At 38.8% G+C, this 10,203-nt stretch overlaps 1 non-coding gene across 1 annotated transcript; it reads right to left on the bottom strand.

Annotated features, from left to right (window-relative positions):
• Positions 1-7,898: 7,898 nt before the first annotated feature.
• On the bottom strand, positions 7,899-8,005 carry LOC128287018 (small nucleolar RNA R71). The gene has a single exon (XR_008277718.1). It is a non-coding gene; the product is annotated as a small nucleolar RNA R71 (small nucleolar RNA).
• Between the last annotated feature and the right edge of the window lie 2,198 nt (positions 8,006-10,203).

Raw genomic sequence — 10,203 nt, forward strand, 5'->3', positions numbered from 1 at the left:
AACAGGAACTGAATTGAGCATAGTTAGACTTGCTGTAGCTGCAAATACTTTTGAACTGAAACCTAACACAATTCAAATGATACAGTAATTTGTTCAGTTTGATAGTTTGTAGGACGAAGATCCTAACGCTTACTTGGAAAATTTTTTGGAACTATGTGATACATTTAAAATTAATGGTGTTTCTGATGACGCCATTCGCCTTCGGTTATTCTGATAAACCATAAATTATACATATTTTTACCCCATGTTTAATGCATTTTATAGATGATTTCTCATTAGAATTAGTGAATTCGATTCTCCTAATAATTTAATTTCATGTTTTATACTTAGGAGAGCTTAGGAGAACAAAAGGAACGAGAAACAGGCCAAAAACGGAGAAAATGGGCCAAAGTACGAAATCAACACGGCCTGGACCTCCTTATATGGGCAGACCACACGACCGTGTCAATTTGGCAGGCTCAAACACGGCTTGAAGTAATCGAAACGGGCGTGTGCCACGAGCGTGTCCCTGCCGAGCCCAAGTTGAGTCCAATTTGGAAAAGGCTAATTTTGAGGGCTTTAAGGCATTCCAAAGCCTATAAATACACTCTACGATGTATGGGAGAGATACAATGACCTTCTGAGGAGGTGCCCTCACTATGGGTTACCGCTTTGGCTCCAAGTACAAACATTTCAGAATGGTCTGAATCCTTTGACTTGGCAAATGGTTGACGCAGCGGCGGGCGGAACCATCAACAATAAAACACCAGAAGATGCCTATGAGTTTATAGAGGAAATGTCACTGAATAACTATCAGTGGCAAGTCATGAGGACAAAGCCAACAAAAACAGCCGGCGTTTATAACGTCGATTCGGTCACCATGCTCTCTAATCAAGTAGAACTCTTGAATAAAAAGATTGATGGTTTTTTTAATTCTTCACAGGTTCACCCAGTAATGCAGTGTGAAGCAAGTAGCGGTGGAACAAACCATTCAGAATACCAACCTTATGGACACAGCATGGATAACAAACAATTAAACTACATGGGTAATAATCCTTGACCTCAAAACAATCCATATAGAAACACTTATAATGCAGGTTGGAGGAACCACCCCAATTTCTCGTGGAGGCGATCAAGGAAATCAAAAACCACAACATCTTCTGGGCTACCAACAACCACCCTATCAACAAGAAAAGAAGCCAAACCTTGAAGAGATACTCTCAAAGTTTATATCAGTGTCAGAAACCCGTTTTCAGAATACTGAGACAGCACTTAAAAATCAACAAGCATTGATCCAAAGCCTCGAAACTCAGATAGGCTAGCTTTCCAAACTAATCTCCGAATGACCACAATGTAGTTTGCCAAGTAATACCGAACATAACCCAAAGGAACAACTCAACGCAATTAATATTCAACAAGAAAAGACCGCTTAGATGAACAATTTGGTAAATTCCTTAAACTCTTAAAAAAATTACATATTAACTTACCGTTTATTGAAGTTCTATCGCATATGCCAAATGCAATGAAATTTTTAAAGAAGCTTTTAGAAAATAAGCAGAAGTTGGACGAGGCGTCACATGTGGAGCTGAACGCAGTTTACTCGGCCATTCTCCAAAATAAACTACCCAACAAACTAAAAGATCCAAAGAGCTTTACTATTCCTTTCTTAATTGGTAGTTTAGATGTTAATCATGCTTTAGCTGATCTAGGGGCTAGTATCAACGACATGCCTTAAAAAATGTTTAAGTAACTAGGTCTTGGAAACCCAAACAGACTAGGATGAGCATTCAATTAGCAGATAAAACTATAAGATTCCCTAGAGGTATTATTGAAGATGTGCTAGTTAAAAACGATAAATTTATATTTCCCGTTGACTTTATTATTCTAGACATAGAAGAGGATAGCAACACTCTCTTAATTCTAGGAAGGCCCTTTTTAGCAACTGCTAAAACCATCATTAATGTTGGCACAGGTGAACTCACACTCCGGGTGGGAGACCAAACAATCACCTTTCAAGCTCGAAATTCTAGCAACATATCAGGAATTGAAGGTGATCATTTAAACCATTCTACTAAAACTAACAATATGGTGTAACCTATTTTGCAGAAAATGAGTCTGAAGGAAGCACACGAGTCGTTCTCAAGCACCAGTAGAGGACCTATTCATGAAGATCGAAGTAAACAAATTGAGGAACTCGATGAATGGTGGATGCACAAACCAAGAACACTTGACAAACTGAAACTACGCCAAAATGAGCCTGATACATCTCCAAATCAACTTAAGGCTGGTGATAAGGTTTTATTAGATGCCGCAGATCCCCACATTGTCACTACCATACCGAATGAGGAAATCCCTCTTACAGTACTCAGTATTTTTGCATTCGGTACGGTGGAGGTGAGTCATCCTAAGTTCGGCACTTTTAAGGTAAACAACACCAGATTAAAACCTTATTTTGATGAGATTAATAGCAGGAATGAGGAGGATAAACTCCTCAAACCACCATGACCATTCACTGGAGAGGTAAGTCGAGCTTAGACTATAAATAAGCGTTTCTCGAGAGGTAACCCGAGCACTAACAATGTTGATTTCTTTAAATTTTGGTATTTAACTCCTAACTTATTAATAGAAATCTTGAATACAGGTGTTTCCATAGAGACAGGCCAAGCACACGGGCGTGCTTAAGGCCGTGTAAAAACAGGGCAAAAGATTTCCCCAACACGGGCTACGATTAAACACCATGGCCATGCGATATAGCAGTAGTCGAGCCTGCCAAAACAATACGGGCGTGCGAAACGCCCGTGTGGAAGAACCGTGGGTGAACCTATTAAAACAACACGGGCATTCGACACGCCCGTGCAAAACACCTGTGGTCAAACCTGTTAAATTAACAGGGGCGTGAGGCTTGCATACACGGGTGTGGGAGAAGCGAACAAAGCTAGACACGACCGTGCGACACGGCCATGTGAACCCACATGCCCAAGGAACACGGGCGTGTACTAAATGTCAGACGTGTCCAAATTTGAAATTCGCGAATCACACGGGCTGAAATTAGGGAACACGGACGTGTGCCCTGCCCGTGTGGCCCAAAATCTATAAATACCCTGCACTATTCACTTTATTCCCCATTCAAAAACCCTAACCCTAGCCGCTACAACTCCACACGGCTTCCCTGGCACGCCCGTGCACCGCTTTCCACTTTATTTTTGACGCTCAATCTCTTTCCCTTAGCGTTTGTTTACTCCTTTCACTTCTATTTTACTTATTTCTAATAATTATTATCAACATAAACTTCATATCTTTTGAACTATTTTTCATTTTTCTATCATTTAATTTGCATTCCTAGGTTAGTTATCATACATTCTGTGTTAAATTGAGATTAGGAAAACCTCATACCCATTACGTTTCTATTCTCGTTCTCATTGTTATTGTGTTGAGTTTGCTTCATATTAATAGTATTGGCTGAAATAATTAGTTTCAAATTCATGCGTTTTATTTTTTCGAATTCGTTTACCTATTATTATTATTCTTTATATTACAGGTTCACAATTTCGTCTTCAAGAGGAAAGAAAACCACCGTACCTGCTTCAAAGAAGAGGAAGGGAGTGTTCTCTTCCGTGGCTCTCACCGTGAAAATTCGTCACCCTCTCCTACAGTTCCCCCAAGGGCCCCAGAAAGTACTGTTCCAAATACTTCGGGCTCGACCTTTAATTGCGAGTCGCTGCATCGACTGGGCTACTGTAGAACAGGTTCAGTTGGTGATTCGATCCTAACCCTCCTAACCATCGACCTTTAAGAGCAATTCTTTGGATTATCGAGCCAACATACCTTGAGCTCACGATGGAACTATGCTCAACATTCAATCTTCAGACCGTAATGACGAACTACGATGATCTCGGCACGGTTCAATTTCGCCTAGGTGGATTAATCTGCCAGCTAAGTGTCCCAGAGTTTAGTGCTGCACTAGGCTTATATACGGAGGAGTTCAAAGAGGAGAATGAACTACATGCTCTCAGTCGCCACATATATTTCTCTCCCTCGAAGTGCTGGCACACTTTGGCCCCTAGCACGGCCTCCTACAATCCTAGCCGCTCCAAGGCATCAGTTCTCCCACCATCCCTGAGTACTTACACACTATTTTAGCTCACACGATTACAGGGAGGTGAGAGAGCACTGGCGTCGTCAACACCCACGACTTCTACTTCTTATGGTGTATGTCGCAAGGACACGTCATCGACCTTGCTTATTTCATCGCCGTTGCGATTCAACACCAAATAGAGCGGTATCGGAAGGGGGTCATCTCTATTGGCCCCTACGTGACTTGGCTAGCGAGACACTTCGGGATCCTCAAGACCGCGGCCCAAGAATCATCCTTCACCCTCATCGGTTAGATGTCTCTACAAGGCATCTTGAGCATGCTTAGCATGAGGATGATCGAAAGGCGCCGAGGAACCTACCCTCCCCAGTATCGTCTCGCCCAATCTACCGAGGAGGAAGCCTACAAGGAAATTCCTGATGATGTCCCCCCACAGCACGAAGGCCCACCGACTCAGCCACCATCACCCTCTCGTCTAGTTCATGCGGCGGCTTCATATGTTGATATCTCTGAGCGCCTCACCCGATTCGAGCAGCAGTGTTTTCAACAATTTGACAACATTGATGCTACTTTACAGCAGATTTGTCAGCACCTCCACATCTCATCGCCAGTTCCACCTCGAGAACCATCCAGCGATGAAGATATTTAAAAATATTTATTTATTATTTTATGTTTTTAATTTTTATTGAACTACTTTTTATTTTTATTAGATTTTAGAAATTTTATTTTTAATTGCTAATTTCGGTTAATTATTCTTCCTAATATCCCCTAAAAAGTTCCTGATCTTATCACAGTTCTATAGAGCTCTTAAGCTCATCATCACATAGGAACTAAACCTCCAGCGGGAAAGGTTCTCCATGACTGCCATGTCCTGCTTGCCCACGGCCATAGCTACCACTAGAGATAATATCCTTTTGGCGCAAGACTTATGGCCTAATGAACCTCTACGATCGCCAGAGTATCCTCCTCCTCTCTCGAACAGATTCCTCTCCAGAACTCCAGTTCGAGTAATTCATCATACAGGAAGTTTCACTTCTCCCCCTATCTTATTTTTATACTCTAAATCTATCTTTGTACATTGAGGGCAATGTACATCTTAAGTGTGGGGGGTATTTATTTCATTATCAGAAAAATGCCTGAATGATTGCCTTGTTCTTTTGAAAAGTTTTCATATCATATTTAGGATAAATTTTAGTTGATTTATGATTTTGATTGATATATCTTGAATTCAAACATATGCCTTTGTTTAAACTTTAAGACATTAGAGAATCAAGCATGATGAGTTGATTTTTAAGAATTTAAAATTATAGGTTGTTTCCCTAAGTCTAGGTATTACTTTGAATTGGAGTTCACGAGTCTAAACATCAAAAAGCCATAATTTTTGTGAGATTTTTGAGCCTTTTGAGCATCTATTAATCCTTTCATGCTCATTTTATTATTGCTTGAGTCGTCGAGATCGAAATGTTATTCTAGAACTTGCTTGATTATGCATGTCGAGACCACACCATTTGATTTGATATATCAAAATGATTAAGGCACTTAGGATTAACCCATTCATGCCGTGAAAAGCTTACCTCCACGATTAACCCCTTGTAAACCCCCTTGAACCAACAAGCCATTCCTTGTATTAACCTCAATATTAACCCTTAACCCATTATTATTGAAATCCCTTAAATTAATCCCTATTTTTGTCAAGATTTGAGTTGAATGGATTGCTTAGCTATATTTTGTTCTTAATAGTTAGTCTATATTATTTAAACTTGTTCTTAAAAAAAAAACATGTATACACATTAGTAGTTATCTTCTGTTTGTAAGTTTCAAAAGTTAAATTCTATTGTCTAAGAAGAAGCTCTGTTGTATGCAAGTAATGATTAACTTTTTTTTTGGTTAGGTAATTTTTCAATTCAATCTCGATTCTAACCCTTTCTTTCAGCTTGTGACCACACACCCTAACCAAGCCTTTTTACAATCCTCTAAAGACCTTTTGATTGATGTATCATCTTAAATTATAGTGATGGAGATTTGATTTTCATACAAGCCTATGGTAATGACTTTTCATTATTGACTATTGAGTGCTTCATTTATTATCCTTAAACACCTCGAGTGATTTGAGTGAATCTTTAGTGAGGATGTGAAACTCTGTGATGTTCTGAATCAAAGTTAATTACTTAGATGCGAAGAGACACCTATGTTTGCATGATTAAATACTCAACTTGGAATGTTTGAAACTTTTATGTTCTTTTAGTTGAATTCTCAATATATGATTACTTATGGATTAATGTGAGATATTATTGATAGAAATTATAAGTTGAGAAGAATTTATTTTGATTATGAATTGAGAATTTTGCTTGAGGACAAGCAAATGTTTAAGTGTGGGGGTATTTGATAAACCATAAATTATACATATTTTTACCCCATGTTTAATGCATTTTATGGATGATTTCTCATTAGAATTAGTGAATTAGATGCTCCTAATGCTTTAATTTCATGTTTTATACTTAGGAGAGCTTAGGAGAGTAAAAGGAACGAGAAACGGGCTAAAAATGGAGAAAATGAGCCAAAGCACGAAATCAACATGGTCTGGACCTCCTCACACGGGCAAACCACATGGCCGTGTCAATTTGGCAGACTTGAACACATCCTGAAGTAATCAAACACGGGCGTGTGCCACGAGCGTGTCCCTGTCAAACCCAAGTTGGGTCCAATTTGGAAAAGGCTAATTTTGAGGGCATCTAGGCATTCCAAAGCCTATAAATACACCCTAGAGAAGGAAGAAAAGGGAGACGGAGAAGAGGGAGTAAGGAATTACTCCAAGGGAGCTGATTGATCCATCTCAGAAGCAGGATTCATCATCAAGACTGAAGATCTCTCCTCAATTTCCCTTCAAAAGTTTTGGGGTTTCTTTATGTTTTCTATTCTTTATTCTTCTGAGATGTTTTCTTATTTAGTTATGAACTAAAACCCCTAAATACCTAAGGGGAATGAAACCTAAGACGAATATTGTCATTATTTTCTGAATCGTATGATAAATATTTAACTTGTTCTTAATTATGTGTTCTTAATTTTTGTTTTAATATCCCAGGATACTGATTCAAGAAAAACTCTTATTCAGAGGAGGAATAGACCCTGTCTAAGAGTACATTTTTCATAATTAAGTGGAGTTGATTGTGCGCCTAGACATAGGGTGACAAGATTTTGTCGGATTAAGGTGAAACCTAATAAGGGGATCCATAGATCGAGTTAATGCAACCCTAGAGTGTTAATTAGAGAAAAGTCTCGGTTATTCAATCTAGGGATTAGACGTTATTAGTCTTGAATAGGGATAATAATATAACTTAGGGATCTCTACGGAACAAGTTGAATGAATAAATCGTCTGATTCAGAGCCAGAATAACAAGTAAAGTCTAGGTGGATTTTTCCTTAGGTATTGTCTTAAGTCAATCGATTTTTCCCAAAAGCAATTCCCCAATTCTTTTCTCTGTGCGTTCTTAGTTTAGATAATTAGTTAATTAAAACAAAACCTCTTTATTCTTAGGCTAGATAATAAAAAGACAGTCATTACTAGTACTTTTAGTTCCTTTGGGTTCGACAATCCGTTCTTGCTAAAACTATACTACTGTTCGATAGGTAGACTTGCCTATGTCACAATAATAGTTAGTTTAAGAACAAGTAGTTATAAATATTTAAAACCTATCATGAAATAACGCGATCATTGAGAAACAAAGCTAAAAAATGGTTGAACTCGTTACCACGAGGGTCAATCACTACTTGGGAACAAATGACCAAAAAGTTTTTATTAAAATATTTTCCGCTGGCTAAAATGGCTAAATTATGTAATGATATCTCTTCTTTTGTGCAGATGGATTTAGAAACACTCTACAATGCATGGGAGAGATACAAGGATCTTTTCTGAAGATGCCCTTACCATGGGTTACCACTCTGGCTACAGGTTCAAACCTTTCATAATGGCCTAAACCCTTCGACTCAACAAATGGTTGATGCAGTTGCTGGAGGAACCATCAATAATAAGTCACCTGAAGATGCCTATGAATTTGTAGAGAAGATGTCACTGAATAACTATCAGTGGCAAGTCATGAGGATAAAGCCAACGAAAACAGCCGGCGTTTATAACGTCGATTCAGTCACCATGCTCTCTAATCAGGTAGAACTCTTGAATAAGAAAATTGATGGTTTTCTTAGTTCTTCACAGGTTCACCCAATAATGTAGTGTGAAACAAGTGGAGGTGGATCAAGCAATTCAGAATACCCATATTATGGCCACAACATGGAGAACGAGCAGTTAAATTACATGGGTAACAATCTTCGATCTCAAAATAATCCTTATAGCAATACTTACAATGCAGGTTGGAGGAACCACCCAAATTTTTCATGGGGAAGCCAAGGAAATCAAAAACCACCACCCCCTCTAGGTTTTCAGCAACCACTATACCAGCAGGAGAAAAAGCCGAACCTTGAAGAGATGCTAACCAAATTCATCTCGATGTCAGAAACTCATTTTCAAAATATCGAGACGGCACTTAAAAATCAACAAGCATCAATCTAGGGGCTCGAAACTCAAATTGGATAGCTCGCCAAGTTAATTTCTGAACAATTACAAGGTAGCCTGCCAAGCAACACTAAATCTAACCCAAGGGAGCAACTCAACGAGATTGCCATTCAATATGAGGAAGGGTTAGTTGCAAAACCAATGCCAGAAATAGTGGCAAGCAAAGGTAAGAATAAGGTAGGCCAAAATGACCCAAAGTCGGTGAGTATAGAATATAAACCTCGTATGCCATACCCTAATGCGACAAGGAAAGACCGATCAGACGAACAATTTGGTAAATTTCTTAAACTTTAAAAAAAACTACATATTAACTTATCGTTTATTGAAGCCCTTTCGCAAATGCCAAACGACGCAGTCAAGTTTTTAAAGGAGTTTTTAACAAATAAATGAAAGTTGCATGAGGCGTAGCATTTGGAGTTGAATGCAGTTTGCTCAGTCATATTATAGAATAAACTACCCAACAAATTGAAGGATTCAGGGAGTTTTACGATTCCTTGTTTAATTAGTAGTTTAGATGTCCATAATGCATTAGCTGACTTAGGGGCAAGCATTAATGTTGTGCCTTATAAAATGTTTAGACAGCTAGGTGTTGGGAAACCCAAACAAACTAGGCTGAGCATTCAATTAACAGATAAAACTATTAGTTTTCCTAGGGGTTTTATTGAAGATGTACTCGTTAAAATTGACAAATTTATATTCCCAGTTGGTTTTGTTGTTATAGACATAGAAGAGGATAGTAACGCCCCCCTAATTTTAGGAAGGTTCTTTTTAGCAACCGCTAGAACGATCATCGACGTTGGCACAGGTGAACTCACACTTCGCGTGGGGGACGAAACAATCACCCTTCAAGCTCGTAATTTGAATAACACATAGAAAATTGAAGGTGATTTTCCAAATCATTCTGCTAAAACTAACTGTATAGTGCAACCTTCTTTGCAGGAAATAAGTTCGAAGAACCTACATGAGTCATGTTCAAGCAACAATAAATGACCTATCTATGAAGAACGAAGGCTACAAATCGAGGAAATAGATGGATGGCGAATACAAAAACTGAGAACACCCTATAAACCAAAATCGAGTTAGGACGAGCTCAATACATCACCAAATCAACTTAAGGTTGGAGACAAAGTACTACTAGATGCAATAGATCCTCGCATTACCATTTCTGAACCTAATGAAGAAATTCCTCTCACAGTACTCAATATTTTCCCATATGATACAGTCAAGGTAATTCACCCCAAATTCGGAACCTTTAAGGTAAACAATACTCGTCTTAAACCTTATATTGATAAAGTTGATAGCAGGGATGAGGAGTGTAAGCTCCTCGAGCCACCATGATCACACACCAAAGAGATAAGTCGAGCTTAGACTATAAATAAGCGCTTTTCAAGAGGCAACTCGAGCACTAGTAGTATTAATTTCTTTAAATTTTAGCTTTTAACATCTAGCATACTAACTGAATCATGGAACACAGGCTTTCTAAAGACCACACGGCCAGACACACGGGCGTGCATTAGGCCGTGTGAAAACAGGGCAACATTTCTTCCCCAACACGTCGACACTG

Source organism: Gossypium arboreum, chromosome 13 (assembly GCF_025698485.1).
Source record: "Gossypium arboreum isolate Shixiya-1 chromosome 13, ASM2569848v2, whole genome shotgun sequence".
NCBI classification, from domain to species: Eukaryota; Viridiplantae; Streptophyta; class Magnoliopsida; order Malvales; family Malvaceae; genus Gossypium; species Gossypium arboreum.